The following is a 19,034-nucleotide window of genomic DNA, read 5'->3' as shown; positions in this document are numbered from 1 at the left end:
GCTGTCATGCTGACTGGATCTAAATAGATCCAGCAGACGCGGCCGCGCAGGTTCCCCAGGTCACGGGTGACATCATGACATCACCCGCGCACTGCATTACTGGGAACGCTGGCCTCTGAAGTGATCGGAGGCTTCCTTAGCCTCTGATCACTTCAGAGGCCAGCGCTCACAGTTGCAGTGGCGTAACCACTGCCCCTGTCGCCCCCAAGCTAACCGGCGCCTCCAAGCAACCGCGGTGGCTGCGGGGGCAGTAGTTACGCCACTGACTGTACTGTGGGGCATCTGCACCAGAAGGGACATGGTATGTATATAGATCTTCATAATACACTGAATTATTTTTACATTACTGAATAGCATGTTACACTGTACGTTACATTTACTGTGTATGCTAGGGAATCAGTATGAAATACCGCATGGCCGGCAGTTCGAATCCCGGCAATCATCCCCAGGTAAGTACTAACTAACCTAACCTACCCCCCTAACCCTAACCCTCCCTTAGGGGTGCCTAACCCTAACCTCCCCCCAAGTGCCTAACCCTAATCCCCCTCTAAGTGCCTAAACCTAACCACCCCTTCCCCGCTGCCTACACCTAAGATCCCCGGGGGGGTGCCTAACCCTAACCTCCCCCGGGGGTGCCTAACCCTAACCCTCCCTCCCCCTAGCCTAACCCTAATCCTCCCGGGGGGGTGCCTAACCCTAATCCCCCCCTTTAAGTGCCTAAACCTAACCCCCCCTTCCCCGCTGCCTACACCTAAGTCCCCCGGGGGTTGCCTAACCCTAACCTCCCCCCGGGGGTGCCTAACCCTAACCGTCCTGCCCCTAGCCTAACCCTAACTCTCCCAGGGGGTTGTCTAACCCTAAGTCCCCCACGGGAGCCCTAAACCTAACCCTCCCCCCCCCCCCCGCCGCTGTCTGCTCGCGGCGCCCGTCATCCCTTCGATCGGGATCCCGGGCGCTGGTCTCCCAGCGTCGGTAAAATGAGCGGCGTCTACATCTAGACGCCGGTCATTTCACCCTTGCCGGGATATGACAGTCGGGAAGCCGGCTGTCGGTATAATGTCAGCCGGCTTCCCGATTGTATCCCTATGCTAGACTTACTAAGGGGTCTATTTAAAAAACAAAAAAATGCCACTTTTCGCTTTGTAATTTTCACCATATTTATATTTTTTAGTGCCGGGACAGTTCATGCGGTATAGGGCTGTCCCCACAAAGAGATTCTAAGGGATCTATTTACTAAGCAGTGTTAGGAGAGAAAGTGAACGGTGATAAGGTACCAGCCAATCAGCTCCCAACTGTCATTTTTCAAACACAGCCTGTGACATGGCAATTAGGAGCTGAATGGCTGGTACCTTATCACCGTTCACTTTATCTCCTAACACAGCTTAGTAAATAGACCCCCAAACGTCTTTTGCATTTGCAAAAGATGTTTGAATGCACCGCGCATACACTGATCAGCGTCAGTGACGTCAGCGCGAGGGAGAAGAGAGAGAGCCAGCAGGGTAGGGTCAAAGCCAAATGGTGCAGCGGAGAAAAACAGGATGAGATCACCTCTTCCCTGCTTTACTCCATTTCTACAGGTCAGAAGACACATAATGCAATCTAGAGATAGCGATATGTTTCTCCAAGAAGATGAGGGAAGCTGGATGGATTGTAGACAGTGTTGGATTGGAAAATGTAGGGACACAGTAAATCCAGTTACAGATGATCTAGATCAGTGCTATTTAAAAGCAGTCCTCAGGATACAGTACCAGTGCATGTTTTCCAGGTCTCCTCACAGAATCGCAAGTGCAATAATTAGAACCACAAGTGGATATTTTATAATGTGTTAAGGGCATATGTATCAAAGCTTTATGGGGCCTATTCATCAACACTAAAATAACATTTTTAAGAACATTTTCCTTAAATAACGTTATTTTAGTATTCATGAGATTAACGCAGAGGGACTTAGCAAGGAGATATCAGTGATATCTCCTTGCTAAGTCCCCCTACGTTAATTTCCACAGTATGGGGATATGGAAATTATTGTATTCATCAAATTCCAAAAATTATGTATTTTCGGAATTTGATTGAGTTACTATTCGCCACTGTGAGGTGGGCAGGTCCCCAGGCATCTCCCTCCGACGCTCTGGTCTTTCCTCTGGCTCCGTCTGCTATGCTGTCATGTGTTCTCCTAGCAGAACAAAATAAAGTTTAGGAAAAAAAAAAACATTTTTTTTTCTTCTAAACAGTACTGTGTGCTGCTGGGAGACCATGTGACAGCATAGCAGACGGAGCCAGAGGCTGCTGCGTGGGCAGGTAAGTGCTGGACGGGGGGTGGTGAGTTGGGGGGGCGGGGGGGCAGGTGAGCGGAGGGGGGGACACAAACTTACCGTATCTGTAGGCAGTGCTGCGCATGCGCTGGTTTTATGAATGTAACAGCGCATGCGCGGCACTGCTTCCAGCTGCGATAAGTTAGTGTAGACAGGGATAACTATTTCCCGAAAAGCTATCATCGCAAAAATGACAGCTTTTCGGAATAGATATTTATAGGGAGGAGGAATGATGAATTCCTCTGGTAATTAGGTAGAACTCCATGCGAGTTCTAAACTTAATTACCTCCAGAGAAAGTTTAGTTATGATGAATAGGCCACTGAGGGCTCTATTTACTACAATCCGCATATTGAATGCGGATTGTAGTGTGATATTACCGAGTGAATTCGCATTGCGAATTCAGGCAATATCACAGGGATTTACTATAAATTTCTTGCAGGGACAGAGCTTGCGATAAAGCTCTGTCCCTGCGGGTCCCATCCGCACTCTAGTCGCGGTATTTTCTGAAAAAATACCGCGACTAAGAGCCCGCGCATGCGCCGACCCACCGTCAGTGCTGCCCCCCCACCGGCGCTAAGCCCCGCCCCCGATGCTAAGCCCCGCCCCCCGTGATCGCGGACCCCCTCGACCCCCCCTCCCTTCATTACACTTACCTGCATCCTCCTGGCCTCCGGTGATTTTCTCCGGGCTTCCCGATCAGGTGATCTCCCATACTGCACTGGGGCCCGATCACCTGATGACCGGGCAGCAGTGCACTGTGGGAGACCAGCTGACCAGAGAGGAGCCATCACCGGAGGCCCGATCACCGGTCCCTGGATTCAGGTAAGTAAAAAAAAAATGTTTCATTTTTTTTTTTCCTTTTTTTTACAGCAATCAGCTTGCGGTCTATTTAGACCACACAGCTGATTACTGGTACCGGCTCCCACCTCTGCTCTCCCCATTAGAGCAGAGTGGGAGCCCGGTAACCGGGGGAGACCCTGGATAACGCCACCTCCAGGTGGCGTTATTATCACAGGGCTTCCCCCGGTATTATTTTACAATTTATTTTTAGTAACTATGGTCGGATCACATTTCCCATTACAATTATGGGAAATGTGATCTGCTTTACTAAAAATAAGTGATAATTAGGGTTGGAGTAGAATTTTACTAATTCTACTCCAATTACCCTATAGTAACTACAGGTGAAACTAAAATAATGTGAAAAGGGTGTGAAAACACCCTTTTTCACTTTATTTTAGTAAAAATAATGTTAATAAATAGAGCCCTGAGTGAGATAAAATTGTGAAATATATATCACCAACCAATCAGCTCCAAACTATCATTTCTTAAACACAGCCTGCAAAATGTAAGTTAGAAGCTGATTGGTTGGTGATATATATTTCACAATTTTATCTCACATCAAGCTTTGATAAATATGCCCTTAGTCAGTAATGAATACAACTATGATCCAGCAAGGAGATATGGAAAACATGCACTGTTAGCGTGTCCCGAAGACTGGATTCGAGAAACACTGTTTTTGATACTGTAGTGTATTATAACATTTTATATAGCATAGCATCTTATACAATAAGTGCACAATAATTTATAATATAAACTTGTTCAGTGAATGATTTTGTGATATAAATGCTAATAAAAAGAAATTTACTTTCCCTAGGTTTTCCTTGTACTATAATCACACTGACCACTGGTGTCTAATTGTGTTTATCCCTAAACTCCAAGTATTCCATATATTACAGCCTAGAAATGTTTATATAAACATGACATCATCTTCTTCTTATATAGATGAGATATTAAAGGCACAATTTAAAGTAATAGTACAGTAATATACAGTACATAGAAATTTTGTTTGTGATTGAAAAATAAATAAAAGGAAAGTCACCGTGTGCAGTATTGTCTGAGTTTTTAAAGTTTATCCAATTTTTATTTTCTCTAAATGAAAAATATTAAATAATTTAGGCATTTCATCACTGGGGAATGTTTATTTTTCTGATACAATTTTAAAATATTTTTAACCTTGCAATAATGACAGATCTCCCGGTATTAGTGTTCTTGATTTGATAGCTGCTGTACACAACTGTCAGCAGAATATGTGATAATTCTTTATGTGTATGACCTAATATTCATTAATAGTGACATTTAAAACTTAGAAGAATTAAATTCTGATCAAGAAAAGTGGTCACACTATTTTGGATAGGTGTAGTGCAGTATGTGTTACACCCAACATGCATACAGAGTCCCCCGACTCATAGCAAGGTGCCCTTGGAAGTTGCTTACAAACAGTATTTTTAGAAAAAATATGATACTGTAACTATCAGAATGTAATATACAGGGATAATATAGCTCCCTCTGGTGGTGCACATGTTGAAATGCACTTCAGCAATTAATTTTAAGCAAACTTATCATCCTTTGCTTACATAGAACCAACATATTCTGTAATGTTGTACAACTAGGGAGATGACACTAAGGGGTATTTTTACTAAAGTGTGGATTTATAGAACTGGAGATGTTGCCCATAGCAACCAATCAGATTTTAGCTATTATCTTTTAAAAGGTGATAGATAAATGATAAATAGAATATGATTGGTTGCTATGGGCAACATCTCCACTTCTATAAACCTGCACTCTAGTAAATATACCCGTAAGCATCTGATTCTGAATCCAAACACAATGCAGATGTTCACGTATTTGAGTGATTATTTACAACTGCTCACGTGGGAAAATTTCTGAAAACCTCTATGTAGCATGGAATACACAGTGCTGCACAATGGTTCTGTTGCAGTCGGGACAAATTATATCAGAAATGTGTTGGCCGTTCCTGAGGGGTGACTGGGTGGTGGCTACTAGTGCATGCAAAAATCATTCATTCAGTTGGCGTATTATATGAGTGTGGCGGTCAGGGCCGTTAAGAGCCGGCCTGGGAAAGGGGGCGTGGCCTAATTGCAGGAGGCGTAGCTGCATGTAAAGTGTCAGTTCTAGGCACGGGCTAGCAGGGCCGTCTCCCGGACAGCAGCCCTACCTGAACGCGCCATTACAGCAAAACCTCGCCCCCTCCCTCCCGCTGGCGTTATTGGATGAACGCTCAGGGGGAGGGAAGGGACGTGGCCGTGCAGCACGGACAGCGCTGGGTACAGGGAAGCCTAGCGCCGACTTTGTGCATGGATGTACACAAGGGAAGGAGTTTGTAGGCCATTTGCATGAACTGACAGACGGGCGATCGCCTATTGAAACTGCCGCCTTGGCTTTTGCATGTGACTCAAAATCAGACCCTACTACGGGGACCTGCAATAAGAAAGAAATAAGAGGGGTCTCACATAAAATCACAGGACAAATTATGTTTGGTTTCAGGTTTTCCAAGAGGGTCCAGAGATCGGCGGATGCCCCACCTGCAGTCGACTGTGAGTTTAGTGACTGGAGCATGTGGAGCGAATGTGACCCCTGCACTAATCACAGGGTAATGATCAACTTTGACGATGCACCATTTGCACACACATATAGAAGTGAAGTACATTTTCCCAGAAACTTTGTTAAGCATCTATATACTGTAATGTAGTATACTACTACCTATCACTTCATTTGCATCTGTAAGGGCATACAAATAACTTCATGCTAAAAATAAAAAAAAACAGAAACGCAATGGTATATAAACCATTTTAACCATACCTATGTTGCACACCTGTCCTGCAGCAGATGCATTAGGCAGGCATAAATAGAATAGATGGGCAATACTTGACGATTCCATTCGTATCATCGCACGAGCAGGACAATATGTTTGGTGACCCTCATTATAAGTGGTCACTGAGGTAGACGTGGCTTGGCGCTGTGGGCACAAAGATAAAAGTCTTAAGCTGTTGCTCTGCAGACTGGAGAGCCCATTTTCCCGAGGGATTGTACGGAAATCAGATGTTATGGGGCATACACATGAGATGATAAAACTGGACGATATGGACGATAACGATATTGTTATATCGTCCAGTGTGTATGCACCAAACGAGCAACAATGTGCGCTTCCGCGGGTCGTTACCGGTGTTTGCTGTCATGCAAACATACAAGCCAATCTGACGATATCGGGATATGGCAGGATGACGTCACTGAACGATATCGTTAACTAAATCGTTTAGTGTACACTAAATATTGTTTGTACTGCACTATGGAAAGTTTAAGGGAAATATTTCATCAATATCTTTCAAAACAAATATATTATATCTTCCTATACTATATCCTTAAAATCTATATCATACTTGCCGGCATTCTGGCAATGTCAGCCAGGTCGGCACAGCCGGGAAGGGGGGAGTGGAAAGACTGCGTCATCTTTTGGCCCCGCCTCTGCCGCACAATGCCGAAATTACTGGTTGGTTGGGAGACTTGCCCACTTTGCCGGACGGCCGGGAGCACTACCAGATTATTGTGAGCCTCCCGGCCGTTCCGGGACGGTAGGCAAGTATGATCTATGGCCCTCATTCAGAGCCGTACGCAAACAGCAGTACGCTCGTTGCGTTCCGATGTTGACTAACCGCGCATGCGTCGGTGTAACACTGCGCATGTGCGTACGGCAGATTGCGAGCTTATTTTGTCTCGTTCGTCAAATAGCGTACAGGAAGTGACATGTCAAATGTGATTGACAGAACAGGGCGTTTTTGGGTGTTGACGGGGGTGGAGATGGAAAAATGCAGGCGTGGCGAGGCGTTTTTGGGGCGTACATACATTAGAAGATGCGAGCGTAAAATGTGTACGGACCGACTCATACGTCACTGGATGATCCTCTTACCCTTCAAAATGCTCGCACAGCTTAGGGTCTGGATTACTCGACCACATTGGCGATGGCCTTCTCCTCCATTCCGGCACTCTACGATGTTGCAGCGATTAATCGCGGGTGGTCAGATCAGCAATTAGTGTTGGATTGAAAACCGGCTTGGTATGTGTTTTGAAAGCAGTTTTTTGGGTTAGCACAACAGCGTACGCAGGTGGAAATCATAGCTGCTAATGTGATGATTACACAATCAATTTACGTACATTTGTGGGTGTTTCTTTTGGGGTCAATTTGTTGGTTAGGGCCTATTGTAACAATAATGTCATCATGTTTTTTTTGTTTTTACCTTTTTCTTTTGGCCTGTTGAATTTGCCTCGTTATGTTAAATTTTAAACGTTCCTTAAAGAGCACTTTTTTTTTTTTGCATGTAAAATGTGGTTTTTGCCAGTTTTTGCCTTTTGGCCCAGGATTAAATGTAATCCATTTTGACAATAATGTGAGAATACAATGTCAGTTTTTTTATTTTTTTTTATTGCTCAAACAAAAACTAAAATAAATAACCGATTTGTGGCAAAGATTTTTTGCAGGGTTCATTCCCAAAGTTACAATAATTGGGTCAACATAAAAGATTTATGAAATGTAGAACACAAAATGAAAAACAATTCACAAGAAAGGAGAGGGAAGTTTTGACCCGAAAGGAATATGAGCCAAGCACAGAAGGAGTGTGGGAAAAGTCGCCATTGCTGTCACCGTTTTTTCACCCGTTTGGCTGGGGGAGGGAGGGCGCCAGACCGGGTCCGGGATGTCATCGGGCTGGCCTGTCCAGAGGCAGATGTTGTGGCCTCTGGACTAGGCACAGGGCTAGGCACATTTGGAGGATTGGCTGATGTTGTGCCAGAGGTGGAGGATCCTGATGTTCCGGCAGGAAGGGAGGTCGGCTCCACCATGTGCTGGCGAACGAGCTGCTCCAGGGCATTGGCGATGCGGATGTTGGCCCTGGTATTTTCCGCCAGGGCCTGACCAATGGTCACGTTGGCCGCAGCATTTTGCTCCAGGGCCTCAGCCACCCGTATCAGACTGGCGTCCATCCTCTGCAGAATCTCCGTATGGAAATCCGATTTGAAATTGAGTTCTGTGAGGAGGGCCACTGCCTGCGAGGGGGATTGCCCTGGACTGGCTTCAGCAGGGTCCTCAGCCAGATGTACTGGTTCCTCCCCTGCAGAGCCAGCAGAAATTCTGCGGCCAAGGCTCCCCTCTGGAGCAGACTCATCCGCCTGTGTCTCTGTTAGGAAAAAAGAGAAAAGCCTCACATTACAATCTACATATTGGCACAATAACATTTCAGAGTTGATGACATCCAAAGATTTACCTGGGACAACATGAGGAGCCGCAAAGTCTGGCATGTCCGTATCCACGTTGGACACGCCAAACACCTCCACAGGCTGCACACACCCCTGTGCCAGCTCTTCTAAATCCGTCAACTCCAATGACACAGGGGTGGGACCCCCACCTGTCCCCCTTGCATGCCTAGCCCTGTCCGCGAGTTTTTGTTTTAAGCGATATTTGAAGTCGCCCCATCTGTGGGAAAAAATGGAAGCCATTATCCTTTGGTTTAAAATGGGGTTTGTTTATAGGGGGGGCAAGGGTTTACTTACCGCCGTTTGACATCCCGGGCTAGACGGACATAATCACCCACCCTATTGACAGCAACGGCTACCTCTTCCCACATTCTCCACTTCTGGCTTGTACTCATATTCCTGTCTGCCTGTGGCAGGATGTCCACACACTTCTGAATCAAAACCTCCATCTCCTTTCTTGTGAAATGTGGCTGCCTTTTCTTTTTGGCAGCTTTGGCCGGAATACTGGGCCCAGCAGCCTCTTCCATGTCATTCTCCTCACCTATTTGTGTAAATATGCAGATTTCTCAACTTCACAACTTGCCCAATATTATGTTTCAAATTAATCATTGAGACAAAATGCATGAAAGACTTACCGCCTGACTCTTGTCCATTGTTTCCCTGGTCTGTAGCCATGTCTGAGCTCCAAACAAGAAATACACCAGAATTTAAATGTTGTTTCGTGACGTATTTATACATGCGTCCTTATTTTGCGGCCGCATCATTGATTGTGCGTTCCTTTGATCCCTCCTTAATTTTTGCGGGAAACTAAACACTATTTATGGCTTGGTGTGCCTCGAGTCGAGGTGGCGTTTTTGGATTGTTGGAGGTTACCTTGGTTGGAGTTTCTTGTTTGCGTATTAAGGAGTTGGCGTTTGGAGTTTATTTTGTTTGCTAGAGTTGAGTTTTTATTTTCCGGTCGCTTTTTTTGGGGATATTTTTTTTGCCTCGTTTCTTGATTTGGTAAGTTTTGTGAAGTCTAACTTTGGTTCAATTGGTGTCTCCTTCTGTTTGTTATTGTTCTTAATTTTTTAAACCTTAATTTCATCTCTTTTAGGTTTTTTTTTCTTTCGGCCCCAAAGACCTTTTGTTTGGGAATCTTATATATTTGCTCTTGGTAAGTCCATTTTTTAACTTGTATTTGCGAACTAATTAGCGCATTTTTCTCTGTTTGTAGAGTGACTTGTATTTGCGAACTAATTAGCGCATTTTTCTCTGTTTGTAGAGTGACTTGTATTTGCGAACTAATTAGCGCATTTTTCTCTGTTTGTAGAGTGACTTGTATTTGCGAACTAATTAGCGCATTTTTCTATGTTTGTAGAGTGACTTGTATTTGCGAACTAATTAGCTCATTTTTCTCTGTTTGTAGAGTGACTTGTATTTGAGAACTAATTAGCGCATTTTTCTCTGTTTGTAGAGTGACTTGTATTTGAGAACTAATTAGCGCATTTTTCTCTGTTTGTAGAGTGACTTGTATTTGAGAACTAATTAGCGCATTTTTCTCTGTTTGTAGAGTGACTTGTATTTGAGAACTAATTAGCGCATTTTTAAATGCTTAATCATCCTGTAAAATTGTTTGTGGTTTCCCTTTAGCATTTTTGGCTTACATTTGACCCCAATTTGACGTACTGTGTGCAATGTCGTTTTGCTCGTTGCCCAAATGTGTGTTTCGCCTATTTTATGTTTTGTCTTGCACCAAATTTAGAAACATAAATGCACAGACTAAACTTTTTAAATTTAATATTGGGAATATTTTCAGTTTGGACGTATCATGACAATACCCCGGCATGTAAGCAGCAATGGATGGTATCATCAAGCTAAGTTGTTTTATTTTTCTTTTGGGGTGGGTCCAAAGCCTTACATTCCAATCTTGCCATTTCAGGTTGATCTGGGGCGGATTGTTCTGGCCATGCTCCCGGAAGCCGACCAACCTCAATCTCGTCCCAGGCGTAGGCATCGTAGGCGTGCAAGGCCCCAGATATTTCGAACACGTGTCACCCTTTTTGGAATGCCCGATGATGAGGTTTTAAGACGCTACCGTCTTCCACCCAAAATCATCATAGACACTCTCTCATTAATAGAGAGTGATCTTGAGCGGCAAATTGACAGTCCAACAGCAATACCACCACTTATGCAATTTATGGCGGTGTTACATTTCTGTGCCTCAGGATCGTTTCAAACAACGGTGGGAATAGTGGCGGGCATCTCACAATCCTCCTTTTCAAGGATCCTGAGGGCAGTGATGGAGGCACTTTTCAAGCACCTCCATCATTTTATTAAAATGCCTTTGGATATGGGTGCCCTTAGTGTGGCCAAGGCCAATTTTTACCAAATAGCTGGCTTCCCACACATCATAGGGGTTGTGGATGGTACTCACATACCACTTCAGCCTCCAGCACGGCTGGAGGCAATATTTTGCAACCGTAAACACTATCACTCCCTGAATGTAATGGTGGTATGTGATGCCTCCCTCCAGATCCTGTCCCTGAATGCAAAATTACCAGGAAGTGCACATGACTCCTTCGTCATCCGGCAATCAGGGATATGGCACAAATTAACCTACCTACAAGCTGGTGATGCGTGGCTTCTGGGTAAGTGGAGACCTTTAGTACATAACAATGTTAAGCTTGATACACAGTGATCCTGATGTTGTCTATTCTTTTTCACAGGAGACAGTGGCTACCCTTGCATGCCCTGGCTGCTCACTCCTTATTTGGCTCCCACACCAGGCCCACAAAGTGAGTTTAATACCGCACTTACAGCCACCAGGCAAGTGGTGGAGCACTGTATCGGCCTTTTAAAGGGCCGATTCAGATGCCTCCACCGCTCTGGTGGCGAGCTCATGTATTTGCCGGATATGGTTTTGAAAATTGTGGTCCTGTGTGGGATATTTCACAACATCGCCATAAGGAGTGGTGTCCCAATGCAGCCAGAGGATGCCATACCTGAGGATGGCCCCCCCGAGGTTGGTCAGAGGTCAGTATGTGGGGGGGCCATACGCGATGGTGTGGTGGCCCGATATTTTAGGTAATTATTGACCAAACAACAGTGTTTATACCCAATGTGTTACAGTTTGTTTGCGTTCATCTTTTTTTATATTAATTTTTGCCCCATCTTCTGTTTGTTTGCATAATCTTTGGCACTGCCACGATGACTACTTCCTGCTACCCTTCAAAAACCTTTATGTGGAAACTTCTGGAATATATTATGACACCCATATTGCAACGCCATATTTTTGAAATCATGTGGGCATGGACCTTCGTCAACCAGTTCTTGATTTGTTGTGTGTTTGTTTCCTGTTTTTGGTATGTGGTGTATTTCTGATTATCACTGTGTGTTTTGTTTGTGAGTGACCACTTTGTTTTTTGATTTCTGTTGTGAATAAATATTTTGAGAGTGTAATTTGTTTCCTTTTTGGGCACGTTAGAAGCAAGTGTAACCAAACTCACAAACGTTAAATTTACCTAAGGGGTAACCCAGTAATGAAGCAAGTGGAGCTAAAATGTAATATGCTTTCGGGGTACTAACCAACACACCAAGGAATCCTGTACAATCAGTTGGCTTCGTAAGATCGGCCTAAGCAGATTGCCCACCAAATAGGAACCTGTAAAATGTTGTAAACTATCATGTTGTCCACCCCAAAAAAGGAAAATGACATTGGTACTGGTAGGTGTTTCTTGTGCCTGTTTGCATTCAAAATACAACACACAATCTGTAGTGAGATTAATTGGCAATCCTTGCTTGAAGAGTCTACTTATGTCAGTGTAAAGAATCTTGGATTTACTAAAAACGCATGAGACAGAGCGTGAATAAAAACTGATTTATTGGAAAACAATTTGAAAAAAATAAAAAAATAAAACTAATTCCTAAGGAGGACCGCCAGATGGTCAAGGCCCTGCAGCAGCCCTGTGACTTGCTCCTGCATACGGGCCACACACTGACAGATTTCTGCCCGATGCCTCTGTTCCTCTGTGGGTGACAAAAGTTTGGGGATTAATACATCAATAATGAAGCAACATTCAAAAACAACACAAAACAAGCAAACCAAAACTTAAAAGCTTGTGCCAAAAAACAACATTACACGGATAAAACCCAGCACCCCAAAATGTCGTAGGCCAAAAATACAAGGGCCCAAAAAAATGCACACAGGTGTGATATGCGTCTGGTGAAATCAGCAGGAACAGGTAAAGACAACCCCCAAAAATTCCCAAAGGCGACAGAAAGCCTTTGGGGACGACACATGATTACATACAAACAGTTTGTGGTGGCCAAAAATAAACAAAAAAAACATACCGTTCTGCAAAACGCCAGAGCGAGAAGCCACTCCCTCGACCACCTCGGAGGTGGCTACATTCCCCAAACCTAGGGGCAGGGTGTTGGCAGAATCCTGGGAGGGGGTATTTGGAGGAGGGGCGGTTGGAGGAGAGGGGGAATTGGGCTGTAGGGGAAGTAGACCCGAAATCTCGGCCACAGGGTCTGCGGAGGAGGGGGTAATTGAGGAATTGGGGTTTGGAGAGAGGGGCCGGGCCCGGCGTCTTGTCTGCCGATGACGCCGTAGTCTTTGCTGTGCCCCTAAAAGATGTTAAAAATATTGTGGTTAGTTTCAACAGGAATCCAAAAAAAAAACAAAAAAAAAAACATGCACATGCAGATATGAGTACAAGGAATAAATAGGACAGACATGAAAACATGCACATGCAGATATGAGTACAAGGAATAAATAGGACAGACATGAAAACATGCACATGCAGATATGAGTACAATGAATAAATAGGACAGACATGAAAACATGCACATGCAGATATGAGTACAATGAATAAATAGGACAAATATGAAAACATGCACATGCAGATATGAGTACAAGGAATAAATAGGACAGACATGAAAACATGCACATGCAGATATGAGTACAAGGAATAAATAGGACAGACATGAAAACATGCACATGCAGATATGAGTACAATGAATAAATAGGACAAATATGAAAACATGCACATGCAGATATGACTACAAGGAATAAATAGGACAGACATGAAAACATGCACACGCAGTTAGGGCCCACAAGATAAACTTGAAAACCACAGTCCATAAAACTTACTTTCCTCGATCTGCATGCGAAAGCATGCCAGCAAGGGGGCGTCCACCGGTGCAGGTCCGACCACCTGCGCTCCAGCTGGCCAATATGTCGTCGTGAGCCAAAGGAGCGCAGGCGGCGACGTACCTCCGCATATGCGGAACGCTTTCGGCGATTTGTGATGGGTGGAGGCTGACTGGTGATTCGCCTGTCCATCACCGCCGTCAGCACCAGCAGTTCGCGCCTGGTGAATGCGGCGGATCTCATGATGGCAATGGTGTATTTTTAGAAAATTATTTTTAATAAAGCACCAAAACAAAATTTTATTGGCTAATGTATTTGGGAAAATAACAGGACAAATTCTATTGGTTAGTGTATGAGTCATGTGTTCGACAGGGCCAGAAATCTCTTGAGAGTTATGATAGGCTTGATGCAGTGACATGTGTAAGCTAATTAAAATAAAGAAATGAACCACAGAAAAATTGCGGGGATCCAAACAAATAGAACAATTGTTTAATTGGGGCTAACATGTCTTTTGAACAATAAAAGCGAAGGTTTCAGCCGTACGTATTCTGCGAGTAAACACAAACACGGACAAGATTAAAGTTTATTGCATTGTGTTGAAAAAAAAAAAACAATTAAGCTAATTGATACATTGATTGCCATGATACGATTGAGGGAGGTAGGCAGAATAAGCGAGCAGGTAATCGGAATCTGACAGTCCCACTTCCGGTTTGTACTTGTGCGTTCCCTTCAAGCCATTTCGGGGATGAACGCTCGCTATTTGGCACGCTCGTTAGTTAGAGGAGGGGTCGCCTGAGTTTGGGGCGGATTTTTAGCTGCGTAGGAAAAAACGAGCGAGTGCTTGAATTTAAATATTTTTTTACGTACGCCGAACGTACGTACGCCCACTTGCGAGTGGGTCTGAATCAGGGCCTATATTCTCTAATAAACATATGAGTTATATATATATATATATATATATTATTTATACATACATATATATATACATATTGAAAAACCATTTTAGTGTTAGGTTAAAGTTACCTTGTATAATTTAATTTCAGTAGACAGAATGTAAAGATGGTGTAAGACTCCCTTTTGGTAAAGGGCCTGGTTCAGAGAGGTACACTAATGCTTCAGCAACTTCAAATTATTATGCAGAGGGCGTGCAAAAATATGCAAATGATGCAGCAGCCAGGATTTGTATTGAGACGCCCACCAGTGGCTTTGCAAATCTAAGCAACTGCGTACAAGGACACAGCATCGGTCACAGGTCAGTCGATAATCGGCCTTCTGAGTAACCCTATGGTAACGCAGAATGGCCGCGGCAACAGAGAAATTTTTACTGCATATGGGATCAGTCACAGGCTGACAATCCCCCCGAAAATGGACACCTGCGTTTGAGTCACTAGCCCCCCATTGCCGCCCACAAACTGTCCCTGCCTGTCAAACTGTGCGAATACATCCTCACTGTGGGCGGAATTAATTTGTTTTCTCTCGTCCGATCTTCCGTCTAAAATGAAATGAGATCACGGGGCGATATTCAATTGATTAGAAAGAATTTTGCGCTGATCACACCCAATGAGGTCGGGTTTAGCTACGTAAAACAGCTACCCCCACCAAAGTGCTGGGCGCGATTGCGAAAAGTGCCATTTGGGCGCCCAAACGGGTCACACTTTGCCCATTTCAGCTCGCGACCTCCAGGGGGTGTGAGCAGGGCCGGCCCTAGCCAAATTTTTTGGAAAGCGAGTATATTTTATGGCGCCCCCAGGCATATTGTTGCCCATGCCCAAACAAATTACGGGGCCGTGGTCTCATGGAAAAAGACATAACATGATACACACCCCTTTCTCGACACTCTGGGAACAGTGCTTTCCATTCCATATGCACCTTAATGCAGTCCCCCCAGTAGTGCCCCTATTACAGTACCCCCAGTATGCAATGTCCCCCAGTAGTGGTCCCTCTTATACAGGCCCCAAGTAGTGTCCCTTATATATTGCCCCCAGTAATGGTTGCCCCCCTGCAGTGCCCCTTATACAGTGCCCCCAGTAATTGTTCCCCCTGTGCAGTACCCCTTGTTCCCCAGGAGTGGTCCCCCTTATGCAGTCCCCTAGTAGTGCCCCTTATATAGTGCCCCCAGTAGTAGTCCCCCCTATGCAATGGTTAACCACAGCTTAGTGAGCGGCCAGGAGGCCGGCACCTAAAAAAAAAAAAAACACCCTGATTCAGAGCGAGCGCTCTGAAAGAGCGTCCGGCTCTGAATCAGGCCCTATGTCCACTGATAAATTCCATTATATTACATATAAATAAGCAAAACCACTTTTTTAAAAGTTAAAATGTTCATAAATATTTTCTTTCTAATTTAAAGTACCATTCTCGGAGTATTGTGAGGTGTGGCCAGTATGGCGGGAAACGATGTCTGAGTGCCCTGGGAGAGCGACAGCACTGTAAAGCAGATGCGCCTTGTAACGAAGAACCCATTGACTGCGGAAATTACTTTGAATGTGAAACAGGTACTGGCAATCTACTCATCAGTATTACTTATTAAAAAAACACCTTTTAGAAATTGTGCAAAAACCAATAAGCATTCTGGGATGTAGTTATGTGACCGGAGACCGCAAAATGCCGGCTAGAGATTATTGACAGGCGTCGAAATACCGACACCTATCATAATCCGATGCCGAATTCCAGAACGACGCGGGACCGAATGAGGTAAGTACAATCCGTGCGTCCTGATAGCCGCGGTGGGGGGTGGGTTACGTTTAGGGCACCTCGGTGGGTTTTAGAGTTAGTCACCCTAAGGGAAGGGTAGGGTTAGGCCCATGGGCCTGATTCAGACCCACTCGCGAGCGGCTGTCCACTCGCAAGTGGGTCGATGGTGTGCACTGAGCATGCGCACGACGGAGGGAGCTCTGTCGTGCGCATGCGCGAGACGCGACGTGCGAAGGACTTTCCTTAGCTCGTTGTGTCTGATCAAAGGGGGCGTGCTGTCGATGTTGATTGACAGCACGCCCCCTTTGGTGGGCGTGCCGGGGGCGTGCCTCCCAGACGGGGGCGTTCCCAAGGGAACGCCTACCGTCAGAAGCCGGCCCACTGACATCACTAGTGATGTCAGTGGGAGTGATTTTGGCTCTGATAGAGCCAAAATCACTCCGGGCCTTGCGGTTGAGAAACTCAACCGCAGGCTCCGGCTCGCAGTGGCGATGGTCGCGATGGTCAAGACCATCGCGACCATCAACCTGCACGCTCGTATAGGCTGTGGGTGGTGACCCACAGCTATATGAGCGTCCAGGAGGACGCTCCATAATTATGGAGGTGGGCCCTGATTCAGTGCGAGCGCTCTGGTCAGAGCGTCCGGCTCTGAATCAGGGCCTATATCTTTATAGCTTCAGTATAAATTTAACACATGAAAGAATCAATGGTGCTTCCAGTTAAAAATCTGTACCAGTTTTTAGGTGAAAGTACCAGTTAACGTTGTATTGGGGAGCATCTGGAAAACTGCACCAGAAATGCGATGTTCCCAAAATGCTTGTATGAACACAAGCAAGTACTGTGTAGTGACATCGGAAACTATTGTTTTCACTGAAACCCACTCACGTTCATACTTGCATTCAGCAGTATTACATTTCCATGTGCTCACACGCTAGTAAATTAATTAATTTAGATTTCACTTATTATATATGTCTAATGGCAAATTCAGCCATTTACCCATGAAGAATCAAAAAATAAATGAATTAAAATGCAAATAAAAATATAAGAATATCGTCAGAAATTCAAAGTTTGGTGTTTTTATCTTAATGATGGCTAATCGGTATGATGTGAGTGGTCTTGTTAAGCTCAGATCGCTAACTGATGGAAAGAAATGTAAAAGAAAGTTTCTCTTCTTTGCAGGTAGGTGTGTGAAGCAGAGGCTGCTGTGTAACGGGGACAATGATTGTGGAGATAGCTCAGATTAAACCTGTAATGATGGGAGAGATCCAAGACCTGTGTGCAGATTTATGAACATTGAATTGTCAGAAATTGGTAGAACATCAGGAAACGGGTGTGTAATGTATTACAGTCTATCTAAAATAACTACAATTATTTCACGGTTATATGTTTTGTTACTTCACAGCAGATACGACACGGAATACTGTACTAGAAAGTCCCAACAAAATACAGGACCATGGGGATACCAACATACGCCGCCAAGATGAGATTTACCGGACATTAATGTAATAATTACGTGTCATTTTCTTTTCAATTTAGATATAACTTTCTCGGAATGGAAGTAAAGAGAAACGCCTTTGACAATGAATATTTCCATGGGATCTGTGACAGAGTCCATGATGGAAATACAAGGACCTATTACCGCAAGCCATGGAATGTTCCTGCTCTTGTTTATCAGGTACTAGACCAGTGTTGGCTAACCTTGGCACTCCAGCTGTTATGGAACTACATAACCCAGCATGCACTGCTACAGTTTTCCTATTAGGGCATGCTAAAACTGTGGCAGGGCATGCTGGGATATATAGTTCCACAACAGCTGGAGTGTCAAGGTTAGCCAACACTGTACTAGACTGCACTATCCTCTATCTGATGGGAAAGATGCTCACATATAACATTATCATAGCACAGTTTAAAAATGGATTGCATGACAACGTGGCTATTGGGAGTACTTTTTCATTGGGTCCTATGGATAAAATCATATTACCTTGACAGTACAACTGCTATGGCGGATCCCCCCCTTTACACACACACACACTTTTTATTGTGTTCTTATCGACTACTATTCATTTCTGATGTCCTGATCGGCATAACCATATGTCCAAAAAATTTTAAATACTAGTACCCAGACACCTTGCGTGTGCAAAAGGGGGGGTGTCTTCGAGTCCACAGCCACTGATGAGGGTGTCTATGCCGCTTTGGGGGTGTGACAGTTTCATGCCCCTGTTTCTCATCATGCTGCGGGGGTCTGTCAGGCACTCCTGGAGCTGCTGTGTGCAGCCCCCAGCCTCTCCTGGTACAGTGTGGATGACGCTGCCATGCAAAGCAGCAGTGAGAGAGTGCCCCCCCAACCATCTCCATGCTCACAGGACACTGCTGCCCGCGGGTAAAGCAGCAGGACAGTGCCCAAAGAGCGGGACTGTCCTGCTGAAATCGGGATCTTTGGGAGGTATAGCATAACTGGCATAATATACAGTATATATAGTGGCCGCTGTGACTTTTGATTTGAGTCTGTTCTCTACATGCTACTACTGGTTCTTCTCTTCATATTGAATCTTAATTATCACAACATTTTAAAACGAATTAATTTATTACAGCGAAATGTTCAGTATCAAAAATAGCAAACACACAAATCCATACACAGTGCACACAGCATTCCTGGCTTGGTTGCAATGACAAGTGATAAAGACAGAGGGCGTTGTATCAAACTTTCCAAAGAGGGCAAGTGAAGAAGTTGTTGACCATAGCAACCAATCAGCATCTAAAGTAGTTATTTTACAGCATGTGCTTAATACTG

General features: G+C 44.6%; 1 pseudogene; it reads left to right on the top strand.

Moving 5' to 3' along the window:
* Nucleotides 1-272: 272 nt before the first annotated feature.
* Nucleotides 273-19,034, top strand: part of LOC148478878 (complement component C9-like) — a 75,864-nt pseudogene continuing 57,102 nt past the window's right edge.

The sequence above is a fragment of the Taudactylus pleione genome, unplaced genomic scaffold (assembly GCF_031769625.1).
Source record: "Taudactylus pleione unplaced genomic scaffold, aTauple2 ptg000647l, whole genome shotgun sequence".
Lineage (NCBI taxonomy): Eukaryota > Metazoa > Chordata > Amphibia > Anura > Myobatrachidae > Taudactylus > Taudactylus pleione.
Note: the sequence above shows the minus strand (reverse complement) of the source record. Positions and strands in the feature narration are given on the sequence as shown.